Source organism: Kogia breviceps, chromosome 9 (genome assembly GCF_026419965.1).
Source record: "Kogia breviceps isolate mKogBre1 chromosome 9, mKogBre1 haplotype 1, whole genome shotgun sequence".
NCBI classification, from domain to species: Eukaryota; Metazoa; Chordata; class Mammalia; order Artiodactyla; family Physeteridae; genus Kogia; species Kogia breviceps.
Window position 1 is genome coordinate 59,450,031 of NC_081318.1, and position 17,456 is coordinate 59,467,486.

Consider the following 17,456-nt stretch of genomic DNA (forward strand, 5'->3'; position numbering starts at 1 on the left):
TAGCATTCTGGGTTCATTGTTGTTGTATAGTAAATAGTGAACAAAAGCCATGAAAATGAAAAATGATTCGCATTCCGTGCTTGGTTTACAGCATATATAAATCAGTGCACTTTGGTTTGTGCAAGTTACAGAGCTTTTCAATTTTGGTTTTAAACACATAACATCAAAAGACGAGTGAAATTGGATTCCTTGAAGTAGAGCGCTGCCTACAGGCCTTCTGAAAACCTTTCTTGGGTAACACTGTCTGGCGTGGTGATGATTCTTTGGTAGCCGTTTTCACGTGAGAAGAAATGAATTTTAGAAGCAAACGAGTAGCACCCTCTGGTGGTGAAATGTTAAACCAACTATTTCAGTGAACTTGAGAACTGTATATTAATGTGGCAGAAAATACAAAGTTAGAAAAGCCTTTGGGAGTTCGCCTAGTCTATCCTTGGGCCTCTAGGCAGATCAGGAAGATCATTAAAAATAACCTCGTCACCCAACCAAAACATTTGTTTGAGTTAATTTGCTGCCAGAGGTATTTGCAGAGCTGTAGCCTGAGGTATGTTTATTTAGCCCCCAATTTGACCCATAACATAAAGTTATACAACTGAAATAGGAGAAGGAGTGAATTATTTTGGGGAAATGTGTAGACTTTAGATATTGGAAATGGTACAGAAATATTTACAAGGGAAGATAAATTAAGGATGAAAAGGCATCAACTCTAGACTTTTAAACTGGAACACATCAAAAGGAGAAGCCTGGGCATTCCATTTTATTACTGCAGAGAGAGCTTGGGAGCCCTCATTATGCTGTGGTCCAAGCAGCATGAAAGAAGGAATTTATTTCTCAGCTCTTGGCAGAAGTTCTTTCTGTTTTGTTAACAGGACTCACAGAGCTTTTTTATGGTGATGGGTGTTTTGATGGTTCAAATTCCACAATACAGATTTGAACTCAAAGTGAGCTACTGTAGCTCTAGACAGTAAAGCAATCCCCGATGGGTTTAGACAGGAAGAACTTTGGATTTGAGTTCAGCAAATCGTCCTCTCAGCACAGATGATTCCTTGACCTCTGACTGCCTGGTGTTGTCCAGCCCCTGGCTGATGGGGGTGCCCCATGCTTGCCTTTCACCTGCTGAGTGAAGTGGGGAGGCTCTACCACGTGGCAGGTTTGGATTGGCTTCCCATTTGGGAGCTTGAGCCATGGCAGTGCAGCCGTTCAGGGTCAGGAAACAATGAACTACTGAATTTCATGACACAATGAGGCTCTTGGATGGATAATACATAAAGCTCTGGTGCGTATAAGATCTGTTTTAGCTCATTATTGCCCACGGTGTATGAAGGAACGCTGATTATTTCTGAAGTCATTATGTGACTATGGAAAATTTAACAATATTCAAACTGTTGATCTCAGAGCATTGATCTGTTCTACATCCAGTGGTGTTCTTATGCGTTCAGTTTTTGACATGTTCTCATTTTACTCTTGAAAATGAAAGGGAAGGTACTTTGGACTTGCCCAAGCTTAAGCTTCTCTTCTCCACTATGTACTGTAATGAACATTCTCTTAATTTGTGATCGTAATGACCTGTTATGTATGAGAAACAGTCCAGAGAATGATTTAAGCCCTGGAGATTTAGGAATGAGGTCTGCACAAACACTGATTTTTCAATACAAGTTTACACCTTCCCTCTCTGCTTAGGTCATTAGTTGCAGAGAAAGAAGGCTGAGTATAGGTGACAGTGATTTGGGGAGCAGGATATCTCTATCTCCAAAACACTTTAAACACGTGCTTCTTATTCCCAGGTCATAAGAAAGGAAAAAAATAATGGTTCCCTTCCAAACTACGTCTGCTTTGTGTTATTAATATCTCACTGGACTGACCGTGAGGTCCTGAGGTTCGTTCGGAAGCCAGTCTTCTGCATCTTTATTATAGTGGGAAAGTGACTGGCCCATACTAGGCTCCCAACAGATGCTGTTGAATGACAAGGATGAGGCCAGACATCTTAGAAATGCCAAGTTCTGCAGTGACCCCTAGGAGAATGAGAACTTCTTAACTTGCTGGAAAAATTTAAGCCAATCTGGAGGGAGGAGGAAGAAACTTACATAACCTGTTGATCATTTGAAGAGTTCTCTGATCTTCCTCTTCTCTTCGTGATATCCTTTTTTAAAAAATTTATTTATTTTTAAAATTTTATTTATTTTTGACTGCGTTGGGTCTTCGTTACTGTGCGTGGGCTTTCTCTAGTTGTGGCGAGGGGGGCTCCTCTTCGTTGTGGTGCGTGGGCTTCTCATTGTGGTGGCTTCTCTTGTTGTGGAGCACGGGCTCTAGGCGGCAGGCTTCAGTAGTTTTGGCTCATGGGCTCTAGAGCCCTGCAGGCTCAGTAGTTGTGGCACACAGGCTTAGTTGCTCCGCGGTATGTGGGATCTTCCCAGCCCAGGGATTGAACCCGTGTCTCCTGCATTGGCAGGAGGATTCTTAATCACTGCGCCACCAGGGAAGCCCCCGTGATATAAATGGGAACTTAGTGGCCCTGTGTTGGCCACCCTCCTCCCTTGACTTCCCTCTTATGCCTTGTTTGTAATATCCAAGAGAGACCAACCCACTTGCATTTTCCAAGGCACCATGCAGCCTCATGCCTCCACACGCTTGTACTTACTGTCTCCCGCCTGGAATGCCATCTCTCCTGTTTGCCTTCCTTCCAGACCAAAACCAAGGGACAGCTCCTTGGTAGTTCCACTTATGGTTGATGTCTCTCCTCGTACCGTGGGCATAGTCCATCTTCCCCTTATCAAGCTATTATTTAATTTATTTAATATATTTAATTGTTATTTAAATGTCTTCCTTTTAGATTGGATCTCCTTGAGGGCAAGGTGTGTGTGTGTGTTTTTTTTTTTTTGTGGTACACGGGCCTCTCACTGCTGTGGCCTCTCCCGTTGCGGGGCACAGGCTCCGGACGCGCAGGCTCAGCGGCCATGGCTCACGGGCCCAGCCGCTCTGCGGCATGTGGGATCTTCCCGGACTGGGGCACGAACCCATATCCCCTGCATCGGCAGGCGGACTCTCAACCACTGCGCCACCAGGGAAGCCCTGTGTTTTGTTTTTTAACTTTTATTGGAGTGTAGCTGATTTACAATGTTGTATTAGTTTCAAGGGTACAGCAAAGTGAATCTGTTATACATATACATATATCCACTCTTTTTTAGATTCTTTTCCCATGTAGGCCATTCTCTACTCAATACAGAATATTGAATAGAGTTCCCTGTGCTATACAGTAGGTCTTTATTAGTTATCTATTTTATATATTGTAATGTGTATATGTCAATTCCAATCTTCCAATTTATCCCTCCCCCTGTTTTACTTTTATGTTTAAAATATTCTTAGCCATAAGTTTATTTTCTACATCTGTAACTCTATATCTGTTTTGTTGATAAGTTCATTTGTACCCCTTTTTTTCAGATTCCACGTATAAGCAATATCATATGATATTTGTCTTTCTCTGTCTGACTTACTTTCACTCAGTATGACAATCTCTAGGTCCATCCATGTCTCTGCAAATGGCATTATTTTGTTCTTTTTTATGGCTGAGCAATATTCCATCGTATATATGTACCACATCTTCTTTATCCATTCCTCCATCGATGGACATTTAGAAGGTGTGTGTTCTTTACCTCCATGCCCAACACAGTGCCTGGCACAAAGAAAGGGCTCAATAGATATCAGTGGAAGAAATGAAGAATGAAATGATTCTAGATGAATAAGAAAGAAGAGAAAATGCTCATTGTATTCTGGGGAAGATGGAATACGATCCATGTATTAAGGCTGCACTGGTTTTAGGGGTTTTTTAAGGAAAAGTCATGAGAGTGTGTAAGGAGGGGAGTTCAATGTTTCTATTTCCACCAGGCCTGTATTTCCGTCCCCAGGCTGGTGCAGGCATTACTGCCGTGAACATGACACAGTTATGAGAACTGAAGGAGGAAGTCACCGAGGCCACCTGGCTTGGCCCAGGAAAGAGCAAAGCAGTCACCAAGTTTGTACTGTGCAGAGATACTGTTTATAAAGTACTTTGAGTTTGGAACAGGTGTGCAGGAAGGTTGAGGGGAATTCTTGGCTGCTTGAGGGGAATTTCTACCTTGGCTTCCCATCCTCTGGCATATATTCAGTATAGATGCTGCAAACATAGAGATAGTTTCCCAGGATAAACTAGTCTAGCACTGCCCAGTAAAAACATAATGAGCCATTATTTATTTTAGTAATGTTTTATTTAACCCAGTATGTTTAACAATTATTATTCCAACATATAATCAATACAAAAATTATCAATGAGATACAGTACATTCATTTTTTTATATTAAATTTTCAAAATCTGGTTTGTATTTGACACTTACAGCATATCTCAATTCAAACACTAAATTTTCCTTGGAAATACTTGAACTGTAATAAGATTTCATAAAATTTACAATTGAAAAAAGTAAGTTCATACACCACTGTTGTTCCAAACATATTTGAAAGCTGTTCAATAATTGGATCAAATATTTAAGTTTAAACTTAAATTAATTAAAGTTAAATTTTAAAATGCAGTTTTTCGGCTGCATTAGCCACATCTCAAGTGCTCAATAGCCGCAGGGGGTTAGTGGCTCCTGAATTGGGCAGCTCAGGTCTACCATGACCCCTCATGATGCAGGTCAGATGCTGAGACCCACAAGCCAGGCTGATCTACACTTTACCATGGCTTGGGTGAGGAGACCTCCCTGACGTGTAGAGAACTCCTCTAGGTAAATGATGACTTTGTAGACGCTGCTCCTTTTTGTGATGTCAGCCATATCCAAGCAAGTGTTAGATGATTGGACAGAATCCAAGTTGTACCCCTAGCAGGATAAGTCCTCCAATAAGCCTCATCCTGTCATATTAGAGGCAGTTGTGAGAACCCCTCTGGTTCCCCCTTCATGGTCCACAGTTTAGAGACTAGAGTAGTCACTCCTGCCCTGCCTTCATGCTGCCCAAAGGACTTCTAAAGACCATGTATGACTTCCTTGTTAGTTTTCTACACTTCTGCTGCTCCCCTGTCCTTCTGCGTGAAGTGATGGGAGATCAGAATTAAGATTTGCCTTCTGAACTGAAGATAGTTGAATTCTAAGGCCTCCTACACCTTGGTGGTCCCAAGAACATAATTCTTTGATACAAAGTTGCCCAGTAAAGACATCTACCTCAGGATCTAAGTGGAAATATTTATTTGGAACCTAAAGTTTGAAATCAGACAGTTCTTAGAGATACAATTTCCCAATGGAAGCCAAACCTGAAACATCTGGAGATGACTTGGGAGAAAACAGGGTATGGTGTCATAACCTTGACTCTCCAACTGGATCTCAGTTTCCTGGACCTTAACACACTTTCTCTGAACTTACTATTTAAAGAACGACCATGTGTTTTGTGACAATCCATGGTGGCATCTGAATGCAGATTAAAACTCCCTAGTGAAGATGACACACCTAATCTTATTTTTAGCTTCTGTTTTTGAGATAAGAACTGACACTATTCCAGAGAGATAGTGACATCTGCCACAATTTGCTTCCTTAGAATATGCCTGCTATTTCCCTTTTGACACTTGGTTAAAGTGTTAATCCTTTCTCAGAACAAACTGTAGAGCCTCCAGGCCCATCGTTAACAAGATCAGGGATTGCGAGATCCTCTCCTGGGATATTAGTTTTCTTTAACAATGTTAATCTCATATCATCTTGCCAAGACTCTTGAAAGACAAAAAAAAAAAAAAAAGGGGGTGGGGGGCTATCTAAGGAACATAGACATTTTAGACATTACTTTTTAGGTATTATTTGTATCAAATAGACAAAATTTTCTAGTTAAAAAAATTGTTTTCCCTATCTCTCAACCACCTTTCCAGCTATTGGTCAGGAGAGCTTTCATGGTTTAGTTCTTGATTTATATTAGACACTAAAATAGATATTGGCTTAGACTGTAGCTGGTGTTGATATTCCAAAGGAGAAGCCCCATGCTAAAAGTTAATTTATTTTTAAAAAGTACTTAGAGTGCCAGAGATGGTACAATCAAATCTCAGTCAAATAAGCTCATTTTAGCCAAAATATTCCTTCCAATAAAAAACCAAAAGGGTGCTTAATGACAATTCAAAATGAAACCAGACATGTAATAAAAAGATAAAATGCAGAGCAAGACTTGGTGCCTGTGGGCACTGTCTTATTTACTATACCTCTGTAATCTACAGGTCTTTAGAGAAGGGAGGGCCATGGAGAAGACTAGCCCTAGAGCATCCTGTGAACTTTAGGCTCAATATAGGATTATATCTTGGCTACAGTACTGTACTAGAAAACAAACTTATATTTTAGGAAGATGGTTTGAGAATTTTGTTTAAACATGAGTGAATCAATTAAACAACATATCACAATCTCTAGGCCATCAAAGGTTAATGTGCTTTGTAAACTCATGGCATTCAGAAGTAAAAGATTTTGCAGAAAATAAAAACATTGTCCTTCTAATATTGTTTCGATGACTCCATCCCTTTAGTTTTTCATACAACTGGAAGGTATCTTTAAAAACCTCTTCAGGGGCTTCCCTGGTGGCGCAGTGGTTGAGAGTCCACCTGCCAATGCAGGGGACACGGGTTTGTGCCCCGGTCCGGGAGGATCCCATGTGCCGCTGAGCGGCTCACGCGTCCGGAGCCTGTGCTCCTCGATGGGAGAGGCCACGGCAGTGAGAGGCCCACTTACCTGCAAAAAAACAAACAAACAAAAAACCTCTTCAGAGCTGGAAGATAAATAAGAAGCTTAACTGAAGCTAAGGACCTGGGAGCTCGTATTAACACAAAAGGGGGCTGTGAGATTTTTGTCTGACTCCAAGCCTCACACATTGCAGGTAGATGATCTAAGCACGTTTTACTAAAAAAGAGAACTAATATCCAAATTATAGACCTAATATCAAGTTAACACTTGCTTGGATATGGCTGACATCACAAAAAGGAGCAGCGTCTACAAAGTCATCATTTACCTAGAGGAGTTCTCTACACGTCAGGGAGGTCTCCTCACCCAAGCCATGGTAAAGTGGAGATCAGCCTGGCTTGTGGGTCTCAGCATCTGACCTGCATCATGAGGGGTCATGGTAGACCTGAGCTGCCCAATTCAGGAGCCACTAACCCCCTGCGGCTATTGAGCACTTGAGATGTGGCTAATGCAGCCGAAAAACTGCATTTTAAAATTTAACTTTAATTAATTTAAGTTTAAACTTAAATATTTGATCCAATTATTGAACAGCTTTCAAATATGTTTGGAACAACAGTGGTGTATGAACTTACTTTTTATGAACTTACTTTTTTATGAAATCATAGATCACTGATTGCTTCTCCCAAGTTCATTTACATATCCAGTTTCCGTGATCTCCAAGGCGTCCCTTCTCATAGATCCTCATCCCTGGTAACAGACACATTGAGTCTGCATATCACTAGTGCCTGCATAGTGCCTAATGTTTAGTGTGGGAATGAATGGATGACCTGGCTTAGGTCATAGAGTTGCCTCAACTGTTCGCCTTATGAGCCAGATGATGGAATAAATGAAAGAGAAGTAGGTCAAAGAGTAAGACATGGGAGGAGGTATTCCAGAATTTATAGTTTCAGACACTAAAAACTATGGTTAACTTAAGCAGGAAAGAGTTTGAGTAGAAGGATATTATGTAAATCACAGAATCAACCTGAAAATTGAAAAGGCAGGCTCAGAAGACAGGCAGAGAAGCTAATTGTCAAGAAGACAGCCCAAACTTACAGTATGTAATATTTTCAGTAAGTCTGTGACCAGTGAATCGAGGAGAAGCATGCCAAAGCAGGGGGAAAAATCCAGAATAAGCAGTTATTCTAGTGAAGAAAATTTGATTCCCCACTACACAGTAGAAAAATGTGATCGACCTGGCTGGTTCTTCTTTCGACATATAGTTCACTATTGGGAGTTTCAGTTAATCTCTGGTTGGGCAAGTAGCCAAGGCATCTTGAGTTGGGGCAACTGTGTCCTTGTATGGCCTAGCTGTACATACTTGTAGCTATAGATACTTTATGAGTCCATTGAGCAAGCACTTGTGCAGCTGGACACAGGAGAATGACTGGCATTGTGGAATAGAATGTATCAACTCTTCCACCTGATTATTAGAAGCCTCCTTCACAGTGCATACATTTAAAAAAAAATTTTACTGGAGTATAGTTGATTTACAATGTTGTGTCAGTTGTAGGTATACAGCAAAATGAATCAGTTATACGTATACATATATCCACTCTTTTAAAAATTCTTTTCCCATTTAAGCCATTACAGAGTATTGAGTATCATTCCCTGTGCTATACAGTCAGTCGTTATTAGTTACACAGTGTGTAACTTTTGGTTGTACATAAATATTCTGTCACTTTAGGTCTATGTTGAAAGGTCCCACCATATACCTCTTTCCTAAATCTTTTGCCATTGGTAGCCTCTACGTGTAACCTTTCAGTCATTGCTCATGGCTTAGTTTTAGATAGAATGTTTTCTCAAACAGTCTACTCTTCCAGCTCAAGTGGGCAACGAGATATGCTGATCAAAACTCTTTTCATCCAAGTGGAATTGTAGTGGTTTTTCTTCTCCACTGAACTTTAGGCCTACGCCTAAATGGAGGTGTCCTGTCAGCCATCCACTTCTGGCTTTTGCCACCCTATCACTTAGAAATTTCCAGAGTCCAGGCTCAAATGTTTTCAGATAGCTAGTCACCCAACACTTCTCTTTAGGCTGCAGGAAGAGTGGCATTGCCGCAGGAGTAAGAACATGAGAGTAAGAGCAGTGAGCTCAGGGAGATTGCTTGTCACAACTCAGTATATAGCCCTCGCTGATGAGCGAGCTAGCGGTGGATCCACCTGACTTTCTGGCCAGATGGATCAGATAGCGCTCCAGTTCATAATGCATATTTTCCATAGTCACCTGGTATCTCTACTTGGGTCTGCTTGTTGGGCAAACCAACAACTATCCCTCAAAAGGCTAGTAACATAGTAAAGAGGCTACACTGTTGCTCTGAAATCTAGGGACCTGTTTTGTGCTTCCCTTTTAGAGCTCTTTGATTTTCCACAGACCCTTTGGGCATCATTGGATCTGCTGGACCAAAATTTCTAGGTAATATAGCCATTTAAAAGTAGAAGCCTTTTGAGTCACCTGGTAAATGGGTTGAATAAATACATGCAAATGTTGAATATGTTACCTGCAAAAGCCAGAATGGTCCACCAAGCATGACAACTCTTACTATTAGAGAAACAAGATATTTGCCATGTACTTTGGAGTTTATGATCACTAGACCCATAACAACTTTCCTGAAGTAGCAGATTTCTATATTTTCAAGTACTTTTCTCCCATCCTCTAGCCTACTTGTGTCTTAACAAGGTATTGAAGGTACCAATCCAGCTTACTCTTCAGGTCTTGCTAGCATGGTGCCCTGTGCTTAAGGTGAGATGATCAAGGTCTGTAGGTAAAGCCAGCTCTCTGGCTTAACCCTGATATAAGATGATGAAGATGCAAAGAGAAATGAGTGGGTCTTCTTTGGCTGTCAAGCAAGGCTTGGTATAGAGTGTGGCTTGGTGTGTGTGTGTGGGGGGGGGGTACTTCCAGGCCTTCGTATGCTCCTGTATATTCAATTTTTCATTATTTCCTGATCAGTACTGTCATTTTCACATAAGTGACTTGGTAAGGGTGGAAATTCAATGGACTGTATCCAGGCACCCACAGAATTTTAAATTTGCATTTGAGTTTTGCAGACATTTATGAAGACATTTATCACAACCAGAGAAATGCCCTGGGTCTATGCCTTGAGCTAAAATATAGAGATTTGAGCTTTTCCTCTCTTCTTTAAGCTGTCCAGTCTCATTAGAAGCAGTCACCTCACCCTATAGCATCTTTAAATTCTTCATGCTGTTCACACTCTTCAATGGCAGTGATAATTTGATCCCTTAAATCCTTCTTTTCAGTGGACACTTCATTAAAGATCACCGCAGAAGAAAAATTATCTAGCGATTTGTTACGGCTGACAGCTTCCCATTCCTGAACTCTGAGTTTTCATTTTCTTTAGCCCTTATTAGGGCGAATAACCAACACCAATTTCCTGAGTGACTGTCTTCTGATACTAATTTCTGATCAGTCTAGGTTCATGGTTGCCGACAATAGAAACTAACTCTGGTTAACTTAAACAGAAAAGGGATTTGTTGGAAAGATATTAGATACTTCATAGAATGGATTTTAAAAGTTAAAGAATTAGGTCAGAAATAGAAGGCAGCCCTAACTGCCAATGTGATTATATTTGGAAATAGGGCTTTTAGGCTAAAATGAGGTCATCATTCAGGCTAAATGAGATCATCAGGGCAGAATCCTAATTTGATAGGATTGGGGCCTTATAAGAGGAGGAAGGGAGAGAGATCTGTTTCTCTCTCTCCATGTGCATGCACCAAGCAAAGGCCATGTGAGGACACAGTGAGGAGGTCTCTGCAAGCCAGGAAGAGGGCTCTCATGAGAAACTCAATCGGCTGGTAACTTGATCTTGGACTTCCCAGCCTCCAGAACTGTGAGAAAATAAATTTCTGTTGTTTAAGCCTCTCAGTCTATGGCATTTTGCTGTGGCAGTCCAAGCTGACAGAGACAGCAGCTAACACAGCAAAGTGATGCCTCTGAACTTGATCAGCTTGATAAGGCAACCTGGACCTCCTGGACTTCCTGTCATTCGGCACTGCCATTAAGCTCAGGATTTAAATTCTGTTGTCACTGCTGCCTTGAAAACCTCTACTTCTCCCTGCACCTCGACGGTGCTCCCTTGAGCTTTAAAGGGGTCCACTAGGCAGGCCTCGGTTACATGCGCTGAATGAGCTGTGAGGGTCAGGCAGAGAAATAACTGCGCAGCCTGGTTTCCATAATATTAGGGGAGGCCATGACTTTACTTTGATCTATTTTGGCATATTCTCCTCTAAAGGAGGGTGTTTGGATGCTGGGCAGCCAAAAATATATATTTGAAAAGTGTCTACTCTGGTGAGAAGAAAAAAGGGGGGGTAAAGAGAAAAATTTTCTGTATTATGTGCCCAGGACACTCATAAACATGATTGTTCTTGCAGTGTTGCTACAGAATTTACTCAAATTACAGATCAGAAGTGCAAAGACAATGCAGCTCCTTTATTTTGTCTTCAGCTGTCTATACTATTTGCTATTAGGGGAAAATAGAAAAAAGGTATGAAATAAACCTGAGTGCAGTCTCTTATTGTAAACAGTTTCAGTTGGTATGTTCAGTTAAAATTGACTGGAAATGATCCAACCCTCATAGAACTTCACTCTCACCTGCTTTTCTCCCTGAGATCATGGCCAAACTGGAGGGGAGAGAGATGAGGTTACATGATCTCATGGCCTTGGTGGAGTAGGGAGGGATGAGAGGGACACTGGCCTCAGTCAAGTCCTTGGCAGTATGCTGGCTGACATCTGCTTCTCTCTGCCCTGATCTTTGTCCACCTGGGCACTGGCGCCCAGTGCTACAGCATGGAGCTTGTGAACTTGTGTCTGTTCTTTTGGCTTGGCAATGTCTCCAGGAAGCATGGGCCATTTTGCTCTTGATGACTTGGTCTCTTCTCGGCTTTCATTGTTTCTAGAACTTGAGTCAATGCCCTGCCTTCTGTTCAACCCCTGGCCTAGAAGTCCATCTCCAGCCTAGGCCATGTAGTCCTTTTATCCACCACAGCAGACCCTGTGGCAGACTGGCTCTCAGTTGAGTTTCCATGCCTCAGATGATCTGATGGAGGCTTAGGAGCACTCACTGGTTCTTCTCTCTGTTTTATGCCAACCACTCCCAACGAAGCTGGGTTGTTGGCGTGTGGTGAATGAGACCTGTTGCATAGTGGTCTCCGTAGATTACCAGATAAGGAATGTGGCTCAGTGGTTCCTGTGCTCATCTCTTTTCTTGGTTTATTAACACTCCTCCCTCCTAATGCTTCTCCTTAGAAAGTGGAAATCCAGATGTATCTGAAAACTTATCTCTTCTTCTTCTCCCTAAGTGATCCTTTTCTTGCCACTTATCTAAAAATAAACTCCCACATTTAACTTCCCCCATAGATTGGGGAGAGAAGTGGACAGAAGGAGTGATCTTTATGGGTTTGTTTGTTTTTCTTTTTTGATATTCTAAATGGTAAGGAAAAGAAATCTGGAATGTCTTTTCTCCCTCAATTAATCCTGACTCTTGTCGTACTGTGGGGTTCCAAAATCCAGTTTTTTGAGAAGGGAGCTGAATGTTACCTTAGCCATTTTATTTTCATTCTGCATCAAATTCTAAAGTCTCTACTAGCAAATGAATGCCCTAGGTAGAGTACTCTGGCGATTATTATGTTCAGAAAGAGAAATAGAAAAACACATTAATACTTTTCAAACGTAACTCTCACTGCTCATCAAAATGAACAGGATATTGTTTTTGTTCATCACTCTTGATCAATGATAGAGTCAAGAGATATCAGGATTAAGGAACATTACAGTGTATAACAAGCCTTTTATTCCTTGGAGAAATACAACTGATATGTTGACTAAGTCAAGAAGTATATAAAGTTTCCATTTCCAGTATGGCAACATGGAGAGCTCTGTGGATCTGCTTCCCAGTAAAATTAGTGAAAATCACAAAAAAACAAAAACAAAAACACTAAAGTCTCTGGAAATGGTACCAACGGCGTACAACAAATGAAAAAAACATTTATTTAAGAAAACTTAACTAAAACTTGGTAAGAACAGGAGGAGTCTGCGGTGTTTGAACCACAGCCTACTCCTATGCTCTCTCTTCCCAGTTCAGCTTGGAGCAAACTCTTCTTCAAGTGGGTGCAGAAAAGAACACAGAGCTGCCTCTCCTCCCAGCTCCCAGTTGGAGGGCTACTGTATCTTCCTGGGAGGGGCAGGACTTTACAATCTCCGTTTCTGCCCCCAGATACCGGTTACAGAGCCTAAGCTTCAAGCAAGTGCAACTGAGAGGTGGATATTCTCTTCTTTAGCCTAGCCCAGACTTGAGAAATAGGGACTTTACCCTCGGGGCAGCATGCTAAAAATACTGGGGTCCTAATCACCAGCTCACATGTAAAGCAGAGGTTCCATTCATGGAGAGGCAAGCCAACTAGACCAGAGGCTATGGCAGGACCCCACTCTGCCAAGCACCCAGCTCCAAAAGCATAGGTGTCACTCAGAAGTATGCCACTGTCCCCTCCCCCAGCTCCAGGGCATTGGCCCAGAAGAAGAAGTAGGCCATAAAACAGAGAGGTTAGAATCTCTTCCCAAAGAAGCTGACTTCATTTGCAATTGACTGTGGGGATATTCAAGCCTAATGACATCCTGAAAACAATGGAGGTTGTGCTATAATGCAATTCAGAGTCAACTGGTAGATGCATACAAGATACAAGCTAAGTCATAGGCCAGCTAGTTTACTTGCCAGAGTCAGGGAAACAGACAACTAAGAAGAGCCTTCCTGGGATCAGACAAATCTCAAAAACTGAACTCAAAAACTATCTCTATAAAGGAGCCTGAGTTTAATTGGATCAATCTGTGGAGAAATTTGTGTCCCAGGGCACTGTTGACAACAGAGAAATCAGCCAGCAGTTAATGGAACTTAACTGCTGGGTGTGGTCAAGGACAGGGACAGTTAAAGGGACTGCAAAATACTGTCCTCCCAAGATGACTGTGCAGATGCCCAAGGCTGCACCATCTGAGGAGCAATATCAGAGGCTTTACACTATGGGGTGAGAGGAGACAACGGACTTCACCAAAATAATCCAGTCACTAAACAAATAAATAAGCAAATAACAATAACCAACCCCTAGGGAAGGGAAAGGAGATCAACCAGTACCCAGACTCACTAAAATGTATTACCTAAAATAGCCAGTTTCACAAGACAAAAGAAACTGCTTGTGAAAACAGATTAAAAGCTTCAATATTTCATTAACTGGAGAATATCAATAAAGAGGTAGAAATTATTTTAAAAAACAAAAACAAATGTAAATTCTGGATTTGGAAAGTACAGAAACTGAAAAGAAAGATTCATTAGAAGGCACAACAGCAAAAAAAGAAAAATGAGATCCTCAGAGAAATGTGGGATACCATTAGATGACTCAGCATACATAATGGGAGTGCTGGAAGGAGAGGTGAGAGAGGAAGGAGTAGAAAAAATAGAAAAAATATTCTAAGAAATAATGTTTGAAAACTTCTCAAATTTGATGAAAACTTTAATTCATAAACCCAAGAGTCTCAACAAACTCCAAGTAGGATAAATGTAAAGAGTTCTAGAAAAGACATGATAGTATAAATACTGAAAGCAGAAAGTGAAAAATAAATTTTCACTTACAAGGAACCCAATAAGATTAACAACTGACTTCTCATCAGAAACCATGGCAGCCAGAAGACAGTGGGATAACATATTTAAAGTTCTCAAAGAAAAAACTTTCAACCAATAAATGTTAACCTAGCAAAGCTTTCTTTCAAAAGATGAAGGCGAAATAAAGACATACCCAAATAAACAAGCACTGAGAGAATTTGCTGCTAGCAGACCCACCTTATAAGAAACACTAAAAGAAGTTCTTCAGGTTATGGGCAACTGACCCCAGATAGTAATTCAAATTCACAGGAAAAAAACCAAGAGCACAAGTAAAGATAATTATGTAACCATAAAAGACAGTATAGGCATATACTTCCTCTTTTTCTACCCTAACTGATTAAAATAGCATTATCTAAAGTACTATACATATATGGCTGAGCCTATAAGATATGGAAATGTAATATATTTGCTAGTAATAACACAAAGGAAGTAGGTTGCAAAGCTGCATTTGGCCTAAGGAAATGGCTCCAAATGGTGATTTTAATCCACAGGAAGAAATGAAGAGAACCAAATAAGAAGATTAAATAACAAAAGCTCTAAGTATATCATTGCTCTCCCCTCAACTTTTTTAAAACATAAAGTCATATGAGGTAATAATTATAACAATGCATTGTGGGCTTTATAACATATATAGATATATGTAACAATAAGAGTGTTGAAAGGAGAAAGGGAATAGAGCTATATAGGTATAACATTTCTGTATTTCATCAAAATTGTTAGTATAAATCTGAAGCAGACTCTGATAAGGTAAGATGTATATGGTAAGCCCTAGAGGAACAACTAAGGAAATAACTTTAAAAAAATTTAGGGGGAAAAATATTAAAAATTAAGGTGTTATATTTGAAAATATTCACTTAATATAAAAGAAAACTATAAGAGAATAATAGAACAAAAAACGACATAAGACAAATAGAAGACAAAAATAAAATGTCAGCTATAAATCCCACTATAGTATATTAGTGAGTGATGGGATGGGGTTGGGCGTGGGCACCTTGATGAAACCAAATCTGCCAGATATCTACCCATAAGTCGTCCTGGCTGAGAAGATACAGATACAGGACAACTGCGGGTGATAGCGGAATGTAGTAGCAGTACAGGCAAGCAAATTGTAACCAAAAGAGATAATGCAGTGGCCTGCAAAGAGATGTCCCAGGGTGGATTATAGCACCAGGAGGAAAATGTAGTTTGCAGTAGAAAAAGGTATTGGGAAAATAGTAGGGGAAAAAAAATGGAGAAAATCCTAAGGTGGCAGAAAATATGGCATATGAAAGTAGCATAGTGTCAAGAATGTCTGAAGGGAGGTGAAAAGTTCTTTCAAAATGACAGTCTGAGGTTATCCAAAATAGAAATATGTTTTATCTTGAGAGTCAACTGAAATCTGTTGTTAGTGACTAAGTGGATTGCTGTGTTGAGAAGGATTCTGAGACTCCATTCTACCTCATCTTAATTAAAGATGTCTTCTATGGGCGTGAGATGGGAAGTAAGCATGCCTTTTGTTGGCAAACACTGGTTAAAATTATTTTTAAAGAGTGTCAGGACTGGGGCAATGAGAATCTCAGAGTTGTTATCTTTTACATTTTATTATATGTATAGGTTATGGAATAACGCTTTTGAGTACCTTGTTATTTAAAGAAATTCTCTTATGTATTATTTTCCTTCGCTGATTTCCTATGGTCTACAGTAACTAGCATTAAAACTTTTGCATGAAGAGGAGACTTATATTTGAGGGATAGTGAGAAAGGGAAAAACAATTTCAGGGAAGAGGAGCTGCAAAAGTAGAAGAAGTGACCAAAAAGTAGAAAGAGAAGCATGGTCAGCTCTTGCGGCGTAAAGCAAGCAAGAATGTTGTAAACAAATAACTTGCCAAGGGCATGGAAATGGAGGCAAGAGAACTCCATTTGGTCCCCATACATTTTAGACAGGCTGAGGGGTTGAAATATGGGACATCCAGTTGAAGACATTGGAAATTCAACCGTAAGACCTGGGTTTCATGAGGGAGGAGGTACTGTATGAGAGAAATGCCCACTTTTCCCTTCTTCTGGTTTTCCGGAAGAAAGAGCTTCCCTCCAAACTCTTGATTCTTGTGCCTTTCTTTTCTTCTCCTAATAGAGGTAGAATTGTAGGAAGGTTGGTGGACAATAATTGGCCAACGTTTCTTGATTGGATGGAACTAATGTATCAGTGGTCCTTAGGAGGGGAAATTTGACCTCTTCCTACTACTGTCAGCCTCACACCAGTTAGAGGTAGTGACGTATGTGAACCTGCTGGCTCTGTCAGATGTGAACTGTCCTGGGGTCTAGAATCTGGGGGAAAGGTGCAGCAAGTTACACCCAGGTTACAACTGCCAACATATCCTCTATCAGTATTAATGATGATGATTTGGGCTTTATTTGTTTTGTCTCTTGTTTTATCTCTCAATTAATTCAGAACTTGGACAGGAAAGAGTGGTGCTATTAATCTGACCCTTCAAGACCCCAACATCTTGGTACATAGCCTCAAAATCTAATCCAAGCCTCCCACATAAGAGAATTCCATCAACTGAATGCATTTCCTGCCCATATCTGATGTATCCTTCAATATGAAGCTCAGCTAGTGTAATACTCCTGGCCTCTTGCCACCCCTTTACTCATTTCACCCTGCCCGCCCCCCAGCCTCCATCCCCAGAGGAGGTACAGTGACTTGTTTCAAGCTAGCTCCTCTCTCTTTTGGGGGAAGCAAGCATACCTGTAAGCATACAAGTTACCTTTTGCTCCTCCGTGCCTTTGGTCATACTCGAGTCATACTCAGCTGGGGAGGACTGTCAAATCTGGTCTTACCTGTAAGTGGGTGAATAAATTTGCCTAATTTAGGAAATCAATTAGCAGGTCCATTTGGCTTTCTCAGTAAGCTTTCTCACTCAGCCTTTATCAATGATGAAAGTGTTACTTTGCCCTCGCTCCATTGTTATCTTTGCTCTATTTCTCATTTGGGTGCAGTTTATTCAGTCTTCTAAGAAGCTCAACAAGTGTTAGGAAAATCATGGCAAGGTATCAGTTCTGGAGTGATCAAAGCACTGAAAATAATATTAATGACAGTAGGTAGCTAGACAA

At 40.7% G+C, this 17,456-nt stretch overlaps 1 protein-coding gene across 7 annotated transcripts in view; it reads left to right on the forward strand.

Annotated features, from left to right (window-relative positions):
- DYNC1I1 (dynein cytoplasmic 1 intermediate chain 1) overlaps nt 1-17,456 on the forward strand; it is a 340,222-nt gene that overhangs the window by 94,476 nt on the left and 228,290 nt on the right. The window lies entirely within an intron of this gene.